The sequence below is a fragment of the Myxocyprinus asiaticus genome, chromosome 26 (genome assembly GCF_019703515.2).
Source record: "Myxocyprinus asiaticus isolate MX2 ecotype Aquarium Trade chromosome 26, UBuf_Myxa_2, whole genome shotgun sequence".
Classification (NCBI taxonomy): Eukaryota; Metazoa; Chordata; class Actinopteri; order Cypriniformes; family Catostomidae; genus Myxocyprinus; species Myxocyprinus asiaticus.
In genome coordinates this window covers 831,774-852,130 of record NC_059369.1, presented here as the reverse complement: position 1 = coordinate 852,130, position 20,357 = coordinate 831,774, and the positions used below count along the sequence as shown (strand labels likewise).

Below are 20,357 nucleotides of genomic sequence, written 5' to 3'. Positions count from 1 at the left end.
AGGAAACAGCTAAATTATAAAATCTAGCGAACGTATTTGGGGAAGCCCAACCTGCCACCTGGTAGATGTCCAATAAGAACAAGCCTTTTACCCACGCCCAAGAGGAAGCCACGCCCATTGTGGAGTGGGCTTTAATCCCCACATGACACTCCAGGCTCTGTGATTCATATGCTAACTTAATAGCATCTACTACCAAGTGAGACAGCCTCTGTTTAGAGACTGCTCTGCCTTTGGTTCGGCCTCCGAAACACACAAAAAGCTGACTTGACATCCTAAGCTGGCGTGAATGCTTAATGTAAATGCACAATGCTCGCACTGGGCAGAGTGTGTGCAATAAACGTTCTTCCTCCAACTGAAAGGGAGGGGGAGAGAAAGCCTGTAAGGTTATTACCTGCACTCTGAAGTGGGTGGATAAATCCTTAGGAATGTAGCCAATTTTAGGTTTCAGAATGGCTTTTGAAAAGCCTGGGCCAAACTCTAAGCAGGAATCTTCCACTGATAGAGCTTGGAGATCTCCCATGCGCTTCATTGAAGCGAGGGCCAGTAATAATGTGGTCTTTAACGAGAGAGCGCACAATTCTACTGTTTCCAGTGGCTCGAAAGGAGGGCTGTGTAGTGCTTTCAGCACCAAGGACAGGTCCCACACTGGGACTGTAATGGGACAAGAAGGCCTAAGACATAAAAATATAAATGTAAAAATTTTGTGACAAGAATGTTCTAGCTCACAGAAAATGTCCGCGACCAGGGCACGATTCACCACAATAGCTGCAACATACACTTTCAGCGTTGATGAGGATAAACCCGCATTCAAGCACTCTTGTAGAAAGTGAAGCATCACTTTTAACAAAGCAGTGTGCTGGGTTTTTGTTCCGTTATGAACACCAGTTTTAAAAGACTTGCCACTTCAGTGCATAAAGGCGCCTGGTAGAAGGGGCTCTGGCTTGTGTGATGGTGTCAATTACTGTGTTTGACAAGTCAAGTCATTTTTATTTGTATAGTGCCTTTCACAACACACATCATTTCAAAGCAGCTTTACTGAAGATCAAGCATTAACAGAAGATAAAACTGTAATATCTATAATGTCTTAGAGTCATCATTGTGTAGTTTGATAAAATACATTTGTGTATTGTTTAAAAATAAATAATTAAATAATAATTGTATTTATAACCCCAGTGAGCAAGCCGAAGGTGAGTGTGGCAAGGAACACAAAACTTCATAAGATGTTGGTTAATGGAGAAAAATAACCTTGGGAGAAACCAGACTCACTGTGGGGGCCTATTCCCCTCTGGCTAACATCATGAATATAATGCCAATATTACTTATGTATAGTGCAAGTCATGGTTTAAAATTATTAAACTAAGTAAGTGTTAAGGGTCAGTGTTTAAAACAAAGATTTTGTAAGAACTGTAAGATTAATGACTAATGTCTTTGAAGTTCATCCTGGATTAACTGCAGAAGTTCACATAAATGCAATTGTCCTTGTTAGTTGGCTGATGAAGGGATTTGTTGGCAATTAAATGATAGTCTATGTATTCCATTTCAAGAGTGTAGTCCATCATTAGACCGAGGTGATGTAGGCAGAGATCAGTTAGGTGCATCGCAGTTCAACCTGTATTCACCAAACGTGTATTTTCCACAGCTCCGGTGGATGCCAGATCATGCCCTGCGCCTGAGAGAGTAAATCTCTTCTCAGCACAATTTCCCATGGTGAAGCTTCCAGCAGTTCGACCAGCTCTGGAAACCAGGGCTGGTTGTGCCATTTTGGTGCAACCAATAGCACTGTTTCCTGATCCAGCCTGATTTTGCACAGCACTTGGTGTATCAGGCAGATTGGGGAAGCGCATATTTGCACTTTTCCGCTGGCTATTTGTGAGGTGTCCATTCCCAACGGAGCCTGGCTCAGTGATTACCACATCTGACAGTGTGTGGTCTCCTGGAGACAAACAGATCCACTTCCCCTCTCCCAAATATCTCCCAAATTCTCAGGACAACCTGAGGATGGAATTTCAATTCGCCGGGGCATACACTCTGACACGAGAAAAGAACGGCCCTGTAATTCACTCGGCAGGGAAAGTGAGTCGCCCAGACCAATTTGAGGTGCTTCTGACACCCAAAAAGAAGACAGTGCATCAGTTTCAGCATTGGACACGACTGTACACTTGATGGTTTATGTAAGCCACCACTGATGTGTTGTCCATCCGGACCAGCACGAGACGATACTGGAGTTCTGGATGATAGGCTTTCACAGCCAGAAACACTGTCAGTAACTCTTGGCAGTTTACATGCTATTTCAGCTTCGAACCCACCCAGGTTCCCCAGCCCATGTTGAATGCATCCAAGATGACCACCTTGCATACGGTCACTTGCCCCAGTGCAACGCCCGTCTGATAAATGCGGCTTTCACTGAGACAGCACAACTAAACAGCGGCGCGTCACCCATAGGCGTAATTTACAGTGACACCATGCATTCCATGGTACCCTCGCACCCACCCAGCATTGAAGGCGTCTCATGTGCAGTAAGCCCAATGGTGTGGCAGCTACTGCGGTGGCCATCAGCCCGAGTGCTCTCTGAAATGTTTTTAGAGGAGTCATTCTCCCCAGCTTGAAAACTTGCAAGTGGCGGGGAATGGAGTGAATGTGCACATCTGTCTTTGTTCTTGTAACACTGAGCCTCCAACAGTCCTAAAATTAGCCAGTTGTCCAAGTAATTCAGGATACGTATGCCCTGCATTCTGATGGAGGCATGTACTGTATCTGCACATTTCATGACTGTGCAGGGAGCAAGGACAACCCAAACGGGAGGACCTTGAACTGGCATAAAATCCCGTCAAAGGCAAATCTCAAAAATGGCCTGTGTCGAGGGGAAATATGAACATGAAAGTACGCGTCCTTCAGGTCCAGTGAAATAAAAAAAAAATTCTTGTGGATGTGCGCGACAATCTGTTTCTGCATGACCATTCTGAATGGAAACCTTACTAGGGTCCAATTCAGATGACCCGATTCTAATATTTGGCCTTAGGCTGCCGTCATTCTTCGGAATGAGGAAATAACGACTGTAAAAGCCCCTCCAGGCTTCACCGGTGGAATGACCTCTATTGCCTGTTTGGCGAGGAGGTTCTTCACCTTTGAGCTAAGTATCACGCATCCTGCACTGAAACTGTGGGTACAGAATGCAGTTGAAAATAGATTGTATGACCTTTTTGTACAGTTTTGAGAACCCATTTAGAAATGCCCGGTAGCATGCTCCACACATCTACATAGCACAAGAGAGGGCACAAAATCTTTCTAAATAAGTTTCTAGGGGCTGAGGCCAGAGGAGTATGGGATTTGGCAGGGCACAGCCCTGACAAAGATCGTGCATGAAGCGGCTTTCCAGCGGCTGTAGCACAAGTCGGAAGGAAATGCTTCATTGCCTACAAGTGCTTCTTTGTAGTCTCAAGCTTTTCTGAGAAAATGTCTATTGTGTCTCCGAACAAGCCCAGTTGCAACACCAGAGCATCAAGAAGTCTCACTTTGTCCACCTCGTGCATCTCTGATAGGTTTAACCAGAGATGCAGCTCGAGTGCCACCATAATGCCCATCGATCTCCTGATGGCTTGAGCAGTAATTTTGGAGGTGCAACTCATTAAAGATCATGAGGTCAGGACCACGCTTATCCATGTCCATCATGATTTTTGCCTGAAAGACCTGCAAAACCATGTAAGACTTAGCCGTGAGAGCAGATATAAGCCTACATGGTTTGGATGGGAGAGATGGGCATTTATTCCAGCCAGGCACAGAAGCCACAATCAACAAATGTGCCACAATCGCTTCTTCCACCTGTGGAAGGGTGGTGAAGACCTTCTGTTCCGCATGTTCCAGCGCGATAAAGGCGGTCACTCCTGAAACATGCGTTCAAGCCGATTAGGGCACACACCATGTTTTGGAGAGCTCAGCATGCACCTCTGGGAAGAATGGCACTTTATGCTGAGAAGTGGCTTGATGCCAGCCCGTGTTCAGATACCATTCATCCAGTTGTGTGGTCTCGGGCTTGGATGAAGGAGACCATTAATGTCTAAACTCCTCGACTGCCCTGGAGAGAATTCGGCTTCTGATCTGTAACTCTCTCAGCTGTCTCACTTCGGTCAGATCATCAGCCGAACAGTACTATGCTCCACCTTTTGATGCAGTGATTGACACCATATCTTCATCTGGGGATATGCTGAATGAAATGAACCATCCATCTCAACAGAGGGAGATTTCCATGGGCATATTCAACAGCCGACAACACTGAAGAGCAGGAAGCCCGCAAAGCTTGCGCCAGCAGTAGACTTTCCTGAAACTCTTCACGCCCAATGTATGAGCCTCATGCACCACCCACCTGTGCTCCAGCTGGATCCACAGCAGATGTGCTGGGAGAGACTGTATCACTGTTAGATACAATGACAATGAAAATATACAATGAAAACTTAAAACCAATTAATATTTTCCAGATAATATTCAATCATTTGCTTTGGCTTAAGTGCAATGACATTATAAAAGCTAATTATTTAATTTTGGAAACAACATGTCTAATTATATTGTCTAAAATGTATAATGTCATGCTTTAAATTCTTCTCACTCAGTATAAATGCAGCTTTTCGAGTCAGTGACTTTGGCCACGGCAGTAGCTGAGGCTTTGGGAACACCTCCAAGGAGTGACAATCTCTGAAGCCATTTGGAATCACAGCAATCTCATTGGCATATGGTGCTTGATGCTCTGCCCACTTACATGCATCAAAACGCTGAAGAGCAGGAAGCCCGCAAAGCTTGCGCCAGCAGGAGACTTTTCTGAATCTCTCCACGCAAAATGTCTGAGCCTCGAGCACCACCCACCTGTGCTCCAGCTGGAGCCACAGCGGTGGGTGCTGCGGGAGACTATAGACGTGGTGGCACTCTCTGAGAAGAATGGAAAAACTCTTTTTCTCATAAACAGTCTTACAAAATGAATAGAAAATAACAAAGAAAATTAGTCACCTTTAACACCATAAACAAAATTCTATCATTGCCTATCTGTTAGTGAACTGTTTGATATTTTAATTGAAATACACGGTTTTCTTATCATGGGTTCCAATGGTGCATGTTCATTTACAGACTCCAGTCTAACTGTTTGTGTTCCCAGAACTCAGTTGGTAGTTATAGATTGATAGAGAATTTATTTTTGGATATAATCTGAGCTTTCACTATCTATTTTAGATTGAAATAAGTTTTATGACTAGGCTCTCTAGTCCGGTTGTTGAGTGGACAGTTCGGTTTCGAGATGCGTTTTCCGGGTCTAACGCATAAATTGCCAGTCAGAATTAGCTTTCACTCGCGGTTTCGTGAATATGGAAATCTGGCAACCATATATGGCTGGTATAGTCTACTTTATAAAGCCACCTGACATTGTGAGTGCATACATGGCTTTGGTTGTCAGGGAAATCACAGAGCCCAATGTAGTCAATCTCTTCACTACACTTCAGCCGGACAGATGAGGTAAATTAGTTTATGCTCTTCAAAACATAAGGGCGGAACATACACGATTTTGATGGACATTTCTCAAGTCCAATGGAGAAACTTGTTAAACAGATAGCCTGATTAAACATCTTTTCAGTGGTTATTTCGATGCACAATTCAAACAATAGGAAGAGGTCATTCGGCACATTCCGTCTGTGTTAAAAAGTCAAAATTGCCAAAAGTGGAGATACATGTTTTTCATTGGACAGCGACGATATGCTCGAAAGATATCTGCCAATGAAATTAGCATGATAGAAAAACATTCAGAGAGATCAGGGCTCTTGGGAGTGACCCCTACCGTTGACTCATCGACGTAACATTGCTGTCATTTGAATGTCCGTGGATCTATTTTAATATTGATCTTTTTACAGGGAGTGCTTTGAGTTTGCCCCAGGGAGGCTGGTCCAGGAGTATTTTTGGCCCTTGTCACTACGTGCGGTGATAGTGGCACTTGATTACTAATTTATCAATTTTTGCAGTGTGAGCATTAGTGTGTGTGTATATTGAGTGGTATTTTTGAGGTCTTTTCTCCCAGTGCAGTTTGCCTCCCTGGATGTCAACCCCAAGTCTTTTAAATAAAGTATTAAGTCTAAATAAAGTATTCTTTCAAAATGGGTGTAGGTAATTAAAAGGTATGTGAATGTATTGGGTGTTTTCATCAGTGACTCCTGATTTATTCATTTTTGTTTTTATTTTATTTATTTATTTATTTATTTTTGTAGTAGTAGTAATATATATATATATATATATATATATATATATATATATATATATATATATATATATATATATATTTTTTTTTTTTTTTTTTTTTTTTTAAATAAATAAACCTGCAAAGCCTTCTCTGTCTTCACTGGGTATAACAAACCTGTGTCCTTTTTTGTGGGCAGTTTTCCTCTTCAATTTAATTAAGTGGTGTAGTTGGTTAAATCCAAATTCATTTAATTAGCCATTTCAAGCTTGTTATACTGATTGACCCACATGTATACAGGAGTAAAGAGTATACCGCTTATATAGTGCATGTTGAGTGGTGGTGGCGTAGTGGGCTAAAGCACATAACTGGTAATCAGAATGTTGCTGGTTCAATCCCCACAGCCACCACCATTGGGTCCTTGAGCAAGACACTTAACTCCAGGTTGCTCCAGGGGGATTGTCCCTGTAATAAGTGCACTGTAAATTGCTTTGGATAAGAGTGTCTGCCAAATGCATAAATGTGAATGTAAATGCATGTAAACGGGAATGCCATTTTCATGCAACAAGCCACTTTCTGGTGTCCATGTAAACGTAGTCATTGCTAGTGGTTAAAGAAAATATATAATGACAACTTGAAACAAATTAATATTTTCCAGATAATATTTCAGTCATTTGCTTTGGCTTAAGTGCAATGACATTATAAAAGCGAATTGTTTAATTTTCTAAACATCATATATTTATATTGTCTAAATTAATAATGTCACATTTTAAATACTTCTCACTCAGTATAAATGGTTCCTTTTTCAAGTCAGTGACCTTGATGCCGCATCAGTAGCTGAGGCTATGGGAACACCTCCCAGGAATGACGATCTCTGAAGCAGTATGGAATCACAGCAATCTTATTGGCAGATGGTGCTTGACGCACTGCCCACTTATGCGTGCATCATCACAAGAATATAAAACAGAGCACAGGGCCATTTCATCATAATTTTTCTCTTTGAGGTCACAATTACATCACTCGTTTTCTGCAAGCTTGACTCATCACTTTGTTGTCTTGAATTGCACACATGAACAGCGAGTGGATTATTTTCTTCTACCTGTTGTGCTTCTGACCACAAGAGCCGCTTGCTTAATCCATCTTTTTCAAGATGGCATTTCGCAAGTATTTTCCTAGCGATTAATCCCTCTGTCAGGCACGAGCCTGAGATTATTTGTGTTCAATGCGAGTGCATGACACTCAAAACGCTTCACTCTCGGCTTGCATTTTTGCAAAGGAAGTGTCTCAAAAAGACATTTGTCATGCAGCAGGCTGGGCCTCACGCGTTTGCCAGGTTTTATAACTTGATGATTCCTATCTCTCTTCACAAATTTTGGCTTGCAAAGGAGGTGTCACATCTATGTGTGTGCTTTTTTTTTTCATGTTTTGTTTTCATGTCTTTTATTTTGACAGTAGTTTACTTCCTGGTCTAGTCATGTGGTTTCCTGTTTCCTTCATGTTTTATGTGTTTTGTTCTCATTGGTTTATATTCATTGTCTTATTATCGTGTTCATAAGTCATGTCTTTTCATTGGTTCTTGTTTATTAGTTCTGTCCCGTCATTGGTTGTCTTGTTATCAGTTCTAGTCTTGTTTGCCCATGTCCATATATTTAACCCCTCATGTTTGCCTTTGTCCTTTGTCAGCTATTGTTTGTGTAATGTTGGTTGTATGTTGAAGTCAAGTCAAGTTTTAGTCAAATCAGGTCTTAGTCAAGTCAAGTCAAGTCTAGTCTAGTCCAGTCCAGTTTAGTCTAGTCAAAGTTTATGTTTGTTTTGTTTTGGATATTTCACTTTTTGTATATCTTCATGTCTTGGATTGCACATCTTGGATTGCACATCATGTAAATAAACTGCACTTGGGTTCCTCAAATCTTCATCTTCTCCTGTGTTCAGACTGCCTCCAATGTTATAGAATACCTGACCGAACGAGATGAACCCACCAGTTCACCTCATATGTTTACACTAGGGGAATCATCCCCTTGAGGACTATATTACTGAGTTTTGTGGGCTCAGTTGTCAGGTGGATTTCAATGAGACCGCCCTCAAGGATCTTTTTCGGGCAGGTTTGAATGAGCCCATATTCTCCATGCTGTCTTGAGGCAGAATTAATTGGATCCTGGCTAAATATATGGACTTTGCTCTGAGTGGTTCGACTGTTGGAGTTGCAGAAGAGAACGTTTGCATTTCTACAGAGAATTCCATCCCCACCACCATGGCCGCCACACCAGAGTTGTCCACCATCATAGCCTCCATGTCTGAGTTCCCCATCATGGCCATCACACCTGAGTCCCCGTCATGCATGCCACGACCCTTGAGCCAGTGCCCACACCTGCCACAGCCCACGAGCACCTACCATGGTCAAAGAGCCTGCACCTATGCATGCCATGGTCAAAGAGCCAGTTCCTCAAGCCTCTGCCATCCCAGAGCTAGCGCCTGAAGCCTCTGCCATCACAGAGCTAGTGCCTGAAGCCTCGTCTGTCCCAGAGCTAGAGCCAGAAGCCTCATCCGTCCTAGAGCCAGAGCCTTAAACCTCGTCTGTCCCAGAGCCAGCGAATGAGTCCCCAGTCCCCAGCCACTTTGACCTCCAAGTACCCTGATCCTTCAGCAGCTCCACCCCCAGAGTCTCCAGCGACTTCAGCCCTGAGTCTCTGCCTCCATCAGCTCCTCCCCCTGAGTCTCCGCCTTCAGTGGCTCTGCCCCCTGCATCTCTGCCTCCAGCAGCTCCACCCTCTGAGTCTCTGCCACAAATGGCTCTGCCCCCCAAGTCCCTAGCAGCTCTGCCTTCTTAGAGTCCAGCATTCCACACTGCCTCATCAGCCTCTCCATGCCATGCTGTCTCATCAGGCCCTGCTCCAAAGCCCACATCTGTCTCAGCAGGCCACGCTCCTGGCCGTCCGCCGGATTCGCCCTGGTCTCCTGGCCTCCCACCAGATCTGCCCAGCTCTCCTGATCCACACCAGTCACCAGACCCTCTGCCCTTGTTGCCTGGTTCGCCCTGGTCTCCGGGTCTTCTGCCAGCTCCGCCCTGGTTGCCTGGTCCACCCTGGTGTCCGGGTCCTCTGCTAGCTCCACCTTGGTCGCCTGGAGCTTATTTTCAATGCTTTTACTATGACTAGCTAGTGACATTTTTGGTAATGTTTTTGCCAGGTTGGCAGCCTAGAAGTTTTTAACTGTTCCCAGTCAATGCTTTTCACTATCCTGTTGGCTAGTGGGTACTACTTGTAGTGATTCTAAATCCAGTCCTGTAAACACTGCACATTGTACATGTCTCCCTTTTCTGACATCCAGTGTAAGTCTTGGTGTCTCCACTTATGTACTGATGAGTTGAATCATGTGTTTGATTAAAGAGACATCCAAAATGTGTAGTGTTGAGGGGCCTTCAGGACAGGTTTGAGAACCATTGCTTTAGAACATCTGAATTAGTAGCACGGCATTATGGTATATTATTACTATAGCGTCAGCTATTGACACAGCATCAAAGTGACTGACTTGAATGGGAACTTCTCATTACAACTGTACCCTTGGTTCCCTGAAAGAAGGGAACGAGCTGTTGGTAGCTTGTTGCACAACTGATTTCTCGCTGTTAAGGGACACATAGATGGCTCCTCCCTTCAGTTGAATAAGCCTTATGAAATGGCATTGTGCTCCAGTTTAGTGTTCTGATGGAGCTTCAAGCGCCATCTTTCAATAAGACTGGCGTGATTCCATCTGGGCCTCAAAGATTGTCACTTCTGCAAGAAGTTCTCAAAGTCAACTACTGACAGTGTGTCTCGTACCCTCCTTTCAGGGAACCAAAGTTACAGTCAAAACTGAGATTTTACAGTCTTTATACATTAAAACATATAGATGCCTATATCTTTTAGGAAGGGGGTCACTCGCAAATGACCTCGACATTAAAAAGTTTGAAAATCCTGAAATAAGCTAAAATCATCTATCAACTAGACAGAGCAACGCCTACCAAAAAGCCATAACACCTTTGCATCCAGCAAGAACACCCCAGCAATGCCTAGCAATCAGACAGAACAGACTAGAAAAAAGTCAGAAAACTCCAGTGATGCCTAGAAACCAGCCAAAATACCCAAACAACATCACAAAACCAGCAAGTACACTCTAGCCACACCTAGCAACCAGTCAGAAAACCCTAGCAACAGCCAGACACCAACCAGCAAAAACCCTTGCAACAAGCCAGAACTGTCTAGCCATCAGTCAGTACACCCTAGCAATGCTTAACAACCAGCCAGAATACCATGGCAATGCCTAACAGCCAGTCAGAACACCCTAGCAATGGCTAGCAACAAGCCAAAGCACCAACAACTAGACATCTCATCATCACTGTGTTGCAAAAAGCATCTTTCTAGGAAACAGTGGCTGCAGCGGCCATCAAGGATAAACCTTACTTTGTTTACTCTAACCCTAGGCTACCCTAACCCTAACTCACTTCATACATTTTCTGATGCTAGTCATCATCCTCTTGCTAGACACAATAAGCATCTAAAAATAATTCAATTTGAACTGTCTTTAAAGTTTTATGAGTTACAGTGGGGTACTAGCGAGGATTCTAATTTAGCTGATAGGCAAAGACTAGATAGTTTTTTCTAAACATACCTGAAATAGCTGGATTACAGTAAGTATATGAAAGTCCAGCAGGTCTTCATTTGAAATGCCAAAATTGTAGCCTCCCTCAGTAGTGCTCTAGGAAGGTTGAATGACAGTTTGTAAAATAAAAAGAATAGTCCACCCAAAAATGAACATTCTAGGGTGAATTCACTAAGAATTCATTGCACACGGTAAAAGTGCCATTTATTGGTCCCCGATGTCTGTGCTGAGCGCCCATTTCATTAAAGGAATTATGTGGATCAGGCAACAGCGCAAACACAAAATCTGTGCAGAATGCAATTTGCACAGCACAATTCTGATCTTGCAGATTGGTTCTGAGAGAGGATATTGTGGAAGATGCAGCAGACAATTGCAATCTGACACATTCTGCCAGGACTGAACAGCATCACACCACTGTGATCCAGACACCTGAATCATCTCTTTAAAATAACGAATGTGTGCTTGACTACACCAGATACATCTAGATACACAAGTCAGGTTATAAAAGTTCTTCTCCATCATTTAATCATTATTTGATGAATTACTGCTGTCATGATCAGTAGAAAATGTACACAAACGTCTCTTTAACATAAAATACAGTTTACTGCCTGCTTTCCTGGGGCAGTGAGATCCTCGGGCAATGTAAATTGCACTGGGTAAATAGCACAGAGTTTTGTGGATGAGGCATTTCTATAAGGAGGATAATTAACAAATAAAGGAGCTGTTTGCGTGGAACGGAATGAGAGTGACTTAATTTAAATATTCAAGACAGCGCAATTTCAGTACTGATTGGAGCAGCTTAAACTAGATTGTGGGTGGTTAGTGAATAAGACGCAGATTTTAGCACTGAAATTCCATGCACAAAAGTGGAACAACTGTTTCAGTAGTTTGTATGTTAATGTCATCTTGTGTTGCTCGTGCTGCGTTCGAAAGGGAGGGCTCAAACTGCAATTCAAATGGGAGACTGTTCTAAGAGAGAGAGGTTTAGCTCACGGCATTTGAACGGGTAAGCCCAGCACGCATTCGAACGGGGAAGGTGAGAATGAGAGTTGGCTCGCGCTGCGTTTGAAAGGGAGGGCTCACATTGCAATTCATATGGGAGACTGCTCTATGGAAAGAGAGAGCTCACGGCATTTGAATGAGTAAGCCCAGCAAGCAATCGAACGGGGAAAATGAGAACGAGAGTTGGTTTGTGCTGCGTTCGAAAGGGAGGGCTCACACTGCGATTTGAATGGGAGACTGTTCTATGGAGAGAGAGTGCTCACAGCATTCAAACGGGTAAGGCCAGCAAGCAATCGAACTGGGAAAATGAGCACGAGAGTTGGTCACACTGCATTCGAAAGGGAGGGCTCACACTGCGATTCGAATGGGAGACTGCTCTATAGAGAGAGAGCGCTCACAGCATTTGAACGGTTAAGCCCAGCAAGCAATCGAACTGGGAAAATCAGCACGAGAGTTGGTCACGCTGCGTTCGAAAGGGAGGGCTCACACTGCGATTCGAATGGGAGACTGCTCTATAGAGAGAGAGAGCTCACTGCATTCGATTGGGTAAGCCCAGCAAGCAATCGAAGCGGTGCCACACTGGGTCTGAAATGGAAAGCCGATTGATAGCCTTGGAGGGGAGAGCCCGTGATACGAGGACATGGATGAGCTTAAGCGGCATCACGACAAGAAGGTGGGATGGATTTTGGGATTGAATTGAGTGTTAACAGTGATTTCTGAGCAGCTCAGAAAGCCAAAAAAAGCTACAATATACATAGCGTCAAGCGTGTGGGCTGTGTTTAATGAATGGTAACCAAGGCGGAGGGTTGTTAGGCATTTTGTTAAAATGTCAATGGTTAGAGGCATTCTGGTTTCTGGGCGTGCAGGTTGGGATTTTTTAATTCCTTTAATGAGCAGAGAAATTTGGGGGTTACTGATTGCTGGGGATGACTTGCCGAATATTAATTTGTGGAAGAAATGTACACCGCTCAGATAGCCTTTGAAGGTACCTGGTTGAATGCCTTTGAACTGATTTAGGAATGAAATAAAAGATGAAATGTATAGTAAGGAAAATTTTGGGAACTGCAGCTTATAGGTTTGGAGAGTTCTTGGTGAGACTGCTTGAATTATGGGGTCAAGTGATGCAGTGAGAAGTTGTTTGAGGGGATTGTCTATAGGAATCTCAGCTCCGAACAGGGAGGTACCGGGATCGGAGTCGAGTCTGCCTCTGGAGCTAATGCTCTGAATTTCTGAAAGGAAAAGTGAGAAAGTGAGTCAGCAATTTGGTTCTTTGATCCTTGTATGTGTCTAGCAGAGATAATTAATTGGTTACAGGCTGAAATCCAAATTAGATGTCTTAGAAATGGCATGATTTCGGGGGCACGAGAACAGCCCATGTTGAGGCGAACCAGTGACCTTGGTAGAATCCCCTGAAGCCTACGGACGGAGCAGCATCGGTGAAAAGTTGGATGTCTTCAGGGAATGAGAGGCAGTGCTGAGATATTTTTTAACATTTTTATTTTTGAAAGGTTTCGATACAGGGCAGATGGGGCGGGCATGCATGCCGCCACAATGGGAACAGACATGTAGGAAATGACAGCGTTGCCTAGGGCAACCAAACTCATTGAAGTTGATGCAAACTTGTCTGCCGGTTGAAACTCTTACTAACCTTCCTCTAAAGTGATGGTCTGATGATCTACATACTGCACAGGAAATGCTGCGGCAGCCCAAGGAAACTCTGTTATGGAGATCTAAGTCGAGGGCTCCCCAGTATGGACACTTGTTCCACTGCACGACTCGAACAGCGCATTTGGCAGAGAACATTTTATGGTAGGTGTAGAAATGACTGCCGCCGAAAGAGAGAGAGAGAGCTCTGCAATGATCGCCATGTAATCATTTAGTTAACGTCATCTGTATGGAAACACGGAGCAAATAACTTCTGTATAACCGCTAAACGAAATACAGAATTCTGCCAAGGCTCTCCGTACAAGTGGAGCCGATTTTTGTGTTTTTTAGCGTTACTGAAAAGTCGCCGCAATCTAAAAGGCGTTGCAGCTTGTTAGTTGGGTAGAGAGAGAGGAGAGCAGAAAGGTCTATATCTGCACCTGACAAAATCTGGGTCCGGAGATTATTGGACACTTGCGGAGGTTCCATGGCTGTGGCATTTGGGGGAATAGCTAGGGGTGTAGCTGTATGGAGGGTGAAAGTAGGAGGGCGGGCTGGTTGAGGCCCGCTGAGGAGTGGGGGCGGAGCCAGCTTTGAAGGTAGAGGCATCCTCATGCCTGGGGTGGCTCCGAAGGCAGGATAGAGTGAGGGGGGAGGAACTAGAAAATGTAAAAAATTAGGCTGGAGCATTTGTCATTAGTGGAGGCAGCCTCACGCTCGATTCCGCACCGAAAGCCCAAGGGTAGGACAGGGGGAGAGAGCTGGGGAAGGCATGTTGAGGAGAAGGATTTAGAGCCTCTGAGGTTGGTAGCGGCGGGCAGATTCCTGTGTCAGGGTGCCTGGTGGTTGTGAGCGGAGGCTGGAATGGGAGAGAAAGGAGAGGTGGTGGTTTGCTAAGCGCTTGGCCTGACACCAATTCTGCGCTGGCTGAAGGCCTTTTATGGGATGGACATTTGGTGAGGGAGAAATGGCCTGTACCTGAAACCCCGGAGGGTTGTGAGCAGTCGGGTTGTTTGCGAGCTGGAGCATCGTGTCTAGAGGAACTGCTAGAAAGGTAAGGATTCAGCTATCACGTTTTCAGGGGTTTTAGAGGTAGTAGGAATGTCATGTTGGGAAGAGACATATAAATCATATAATTGGAGGAAAGTGGATGTTAGAAGCGGCTAGAGCTTGGCGACGTTTATTAAATGTCTATTTTGAAATTACAGGTATAGTTGGGTGGTCGGCAGATGTTGAAGATCTGAGTGATCTGGACGGCAGAGGAGAGGGCTGATTCCTACATCTTGGAGTGCGGTTTGCTGAGCGAGAAGCTCTGCGCCCTCGGCTTGGAGCAGCCTGATCAATAACGGCGTTGGACGGAGAAGTGTCTTTGCCGGGATCGGATGGCTGCGATGAAGCATTGATGGGAGAGTTGAAGGGAGGGAATGTGTCGGAAGGAAAGTGATCCAGTTCAGACATCTTGCTGGCTTGAGGTTGGGACCCACTTGTCAGGAGAGTTGTCACAGGAAGCAGGTAAGCAGCGGCTTATATACTTCTGCTCGTTGGCTGTGATTTGTCAGATTCAAATTAACATGCTCCTCCCGAACCTCTGTTAATTAACTCCATTTAGTGAATTTGCCCCAGTTTTGTGAATGAAGAGCAATCTATAATTAGCTTAATTTACATAGAAAGGAGACATGCTTGTGCAGAAAGAAATAACAATTACTTAATTTTAATACTCTAGACAGCGCTATTTCAGCACAGATTTTGCTGCAGGTTTTTGCGCTGAAACACTACACTCAAAAGAGTGGCCTAACTGTTTAGTGAATGACTTGATATCTGTAGTGTTTTACTTTTGTACAATGTGACCTCAAAAATAAAAGGTTTAAATTTCAAGAAAACCTACACTCCATTAGATAATTGCATCAAGATTTGCTCTTTTTCTTTCCTTAAAATCACTTTCTAAATCTTCAGCAGAATGAAATAGGAAATAGGCCCTTTGGGGAGTAAATCTACAGCCTACTGTATCATTATCTTCTTAATGAAAGAATAAGATCTTATGATAGTAAGTGGTGAGACATTTATAACAACCACAATCATCTCTGCGTGTCTATTTCAGTGTGTGTGGCTTAATTTGATAAAGTGTCAGAGATATTAGCATTTGCAGGCAGTTATTATGAATAGCTGCATGTTTACCATCAGTACGAATACCATCTGTAGTTATGTGTTACTTCCACAATGACTTCACTGTAATTGATTTGACAGGGTGAAAGCTCTTGTATATTATCCCACTAATTACATGGCTACATACCAAATAAATAAATAATTACATGGAAATGAAAAATTGATTTGAGTTTAAAACAATTTTATAAGAAAGTAAGTGTGGAGTGATTTTGAGTGTGATATGAAACTAGAACAACTATGTATTTTAATATCTACAAATCCAAAATGACAATTGTCCATCAAACAGCATATACTGTACAAAATGAAGGTGTAAAGAAGGCGTTCTCATTTTCTCCTTGTTGTGTCCATCTACCAAAATGTTGAACAGTGATGGCAAACACAATAACTGGTGTGACGAAGAGACAGTATTCCTTTTGCGTGTGTTTTAGTGGTATGTTTGAGAAGACAAAATACAAAAAGATCTGATTTGCTTTCCGACATTTCCACAGAAGAGCAGCTCCACTGACAGGTTGCATGTCCGTCGCAAGCTGAATTCATCCAGTCATTGTTATCGACACTGCATATATGCAAATAAGAATGTTAACTCAGGGATAACAAATGTAAAGCATGAAACCTCGGGACATAAATATACCCAGGATTAATTATTAACCCAGGGTAAAGATACTCAAGATGGTGCCGAGTATGGCTGCTGCGTTGCGAGCTCTGACACAGTGTTGCAGTTTTTTGTTTGTTTTATCTACAGTTCTTATGTTTTTTGTCTTGGATGTTGTCTGCCTTATTGTCTACGATAGACAAACACTTTTGGACATTGGTTCTGCAATAGCACACTGAAAACCGGACTTTAAATACCTCAATGCCGACCCTCTGTTTACAAACACAACAGTGGAGCCCTTTGTCTGGGCAAAGGGGAAGGTGAGCCGGCATTCTCGTCAGACTAAGACGTTGCTCAAATCGACCCCCACTACCCAGCATTCTACTGGAAAATGTTCAGTTTCTGGACAACAAGCTCTGCGAGATGAGAGCTCTTTCCAATGAGAGACGAGGGACTGCTGCATTATCTGCCTTACAGAAACTTGGATGTCTGCGGAGATTCCAGACTCAGCCATCAAACCCGTGGGGTTCTCAGTGCAACGAGCGGACAGAGTGAAAGACCTCTCAGGTAAAAGCAGAGGTGGTGGTGTATGTTTTATGATCAACAAATCCTGGTGTGATCAGAGGAACGAACATTCTATCAAGTCTTTCTGCTCTCCTGATCTGGAATTTCTCATGCTTCTGTGTCGAACATTCTGGCTACCAAGGGAATTCAAAGCGGTCATTATCACAGCTGTGTACATCACGCCACAAGCCAACACAGACCGGGCACTCAAGGAACAGTATGGGAGTGTAAGCAAGCAGGAAACTGCGCACCCTGAGGCCGCGTTCATTGTGACCGGGGACTTTAACAAAGCTAACTTCAAGTCAATAGCACCGAAATATTACAAAGACATCAGTTTCAATACACGAGGGGACCGGGTTTTGGACCATTGCTACTCTCCCTTCCGGGATGGTTACAAATGGCCGCCCACTATTTGGCAAATTGGACCACTCTTCCGTTCTGCTTCTGCCCGCTTACAGGCAGAATCTGAAACAGGAAGCACCCACCCTCAGAACGATCCAGTGCTGGTCGAACCAATCAGATTCTATGCTACAAGGCTGTTTTGATCATGCGAACTTGGAGATGTTCCGGTCCGCCTCTGATGATGACATCGAGGTCTACACTGATACCGTAACATGTTTAATCAGGAAGTGCATAGATGATGTAGTGCCGACCAAAACAATACGGATCTACCCTAACCAGAAACCATGGATTAATAGCGATGTTCGTGTGGCACTTAATGCACGGACATCTGCTTTTAATTCTGGGAACACAGAAGAGCATAAACAAGCCAGTTATGCCCTCCGCAAAACTATCGGAGCAGCCAAACGCCAGTACAGGGACAAGATTGAAGGACAGTTCAACTCCACCAACTCTAGAAGCATGTGGCAGGGAATTAATATCATCACAGACTTCAAAGGGAATAAAAACTCCACCGTGAACACCACTGCCTCTCTCCCGGATGAGCTAAATACTTTTTATGCTCGTTTTGAGGGAAATAACACCGCCCTCGTGGAGAGAGCTCTCGCAGCCGAAGCTACAGAGGTTAGAGAGTCTCCGTCTCTGTAGCGAATGTTCCTGATCCTTCCGACGGGTGAATATCCATAAAGCCGTGGGTCCAGATGGCATTCCAGGCCGCGTCATCAGAGCGTGCGCAAACCAACTGGCTGGTGTATTTACGGACATTTTCAACCTTTCCCTCTCCTTGTCTGTGGTCCCCACATGCTTTAAAACATCCACCATTGTGCCTGTACCAAAGCAATCCAAAATCACTTGCTTAAATAACTGGCGTCCTGTTGCTCTGACCCCCATCATCAGCAAATGCTTTGAGAGACTAATCAGAGATTACATCTGCTCTGTGCTGCCTGCTTCACTGGACTGCAGTTTGCATACCGCAACAACCGCTCCACTGATGATGCCATTGCACTTACACTACACACTGCTCTCTCCCACCTGGAAAAAAGGAACACATATATGAGAATGCTGTTTGTAGACTACAGCTCAGCATTCAACACCATAGTGCCCTCCAAGCTTGACGAGAAACTCCGGGCTCTAGGCTTAAACAGCTCACTATGAAGCTGGATCCTGGACTTCCTGTCAAGCAGACACCAGGTGGTTAGAATGGGCAGCAACATCTCCTCATCACTGACCCTCAACACTGGAGCCCAACAGGGCTGTGTTCTCAGCCCACTCCTGTATTCCCTGTACACACATGACTGTGTGGCAACACATAGCTCCAATGCCATCATTAAGTTTGCCGATGATACGACGGTGGTAGGTCTGATCACTGACAATGATGAAACAGCCTACAGAGAGGAGATGCACACTCTGACATGCTGGTGTCAGGAGCACAACCTCTCCCTCAACCTCAGTAAGACCAATGAGCTTGTGGTGGACTTCAGGAGAAAAGACAGGGAACACAGCCCCATCACCATCAATGGAGCACCGGTGGAGAGAGTCAGAACTTCAAGTTCCTCAGTGTCCACATCACCGAGGAACAGTGTATTTTTTATCGTATACAGTCTTCTTATTTTGTGAATACTGTATATTGTATATTATTAGGTGTATATTGTGTTATGTAACAAATGTGTAAACTGTGTTATGTGTATATCAATTTTTATTGTAATTGTCATACTGCTATGTTGCTTGGAACCACACCCAAGACTTTCACCCACTGTTGCACTTGTGAATATGGTTGAGTGACAGTAAAGGGACTTGATTTTGATTTTGATTTGATTTGAACAGTGTGAAACATGAAATAACCAAGCACTTTGTTTACCCAGGGTTAAGTATGACCCCACATTTACAGAATTTTAAGAGTAAAAAGCCCTTTTCTGTATCATTCTAACACCGCATTGTTTCACACCTTTCGCACCGCACTGCAGGTTTTCAAAAACAGGGCTAAAGCAGTACTAATGCCCTTTCAAAATTACAAGTGTGAAGCGTTGCTTTTTTATAAAATGCTGGCGTTACAATAATTACTATTTTACATTCTAATCAGATGCTTTTGTACCAAAGTGACTTAGAACACAATTGTGGGTGTTGGACACATATAGTTTTGTATCACACTTTTGGCTATGAGATCCAAAATAAGCCTTTCCTTCTCCTACAGATGAATATTTAAGATTATGGTTGTACAATCACACACTTTGGAATACATTAAACAATTTTTTTTATTATTATATAAATCCTATAAAATGTTATGCAGATTTTCTCTTGTAATATCCAATATATGAATTGAACAGAATAATGGAAACACTGTATATTACTGCTCTGTCTTGCCGAACACTGTTACATTTCTCCAAAAGATTGTATCTGTCAGTATTTTGTCCACAGCCACATTTATGTGTTTAAAAATGAAAGCAACCAAATCCAATTTGGAAACCAATTTAAAACACAGAGTTGTCCTCTTTGGCACTCAGTGTCTCTTGTAATTTGTTCTACATACATTTTCACATTGATATAAATGGCACATTGTAATGGTAATTAATATTCATGTTGATATTACTCACCTCTGTAGCTGCCTTTGTAAAGATTATTTAGTTATTCAGTAAAAGTTCTGTCCTTCATCATGTTACGTTTTTATATGTCCAGCATCTGTATGAGCTCAAGTGTGTGTTCTGTTGAGTCAAGAGTGTGTTTTTTATTTTGGTCATATTTCAGGGAGGAACTGCCAGCAGGCATTTCAAGAATTCAGCTCTGAATATCATGAGTGCGAGACGATCTTTGTGTTCAAGTGAACACTTGAAACTTTCTCTTTCCCACACTATATATGATTTACTCACAATTTAATTTTAAATCAGCAGTTCTTTGACATCTCACTGCAGTTATGTCTATGGCATACTAAAATTACTTGAAAATGAGGTAACCATTTACACAGTGTTTAGTATGAAGTATAGTGTTAATTAAAAAGATGAATAGAGTACAAAGGAAACTAAAGGAATGAAATGAATATTTCAAACAAAATCTCACAACTCTCACCCTCATGTCAGTCATTCACTTTCTTTCCTCCACAGAACCCAAAAGGAGACATCAGGCAGAATGTCTGAGCTGCTGTTTTCCATACAATAAAAG

General features: G+C 43.4%; 1 protein-coding gene across 1 annotated transcript in view; it reads right to left on the bottom strand.

The window, feature by feature from the left end:
• tspan4a (tetraspanin 4a) overlaps positions 1-19,890 on the bottom strand; it is a 214,022-nt gene extending 194,132 nt beyond the window's left edge. Inside the window, exon 1 of the mRNA XM_051657341.1 lies at positions 19,796-19,890. The gene's annotated coding sequence lies outside the window, so the exon portion shown is untranslated. The remainder of the gene's footprint in view (positions 1-19,795) is intronic.
• Positions 19,891-20,357: the final 467 nt, after the last annotated feature.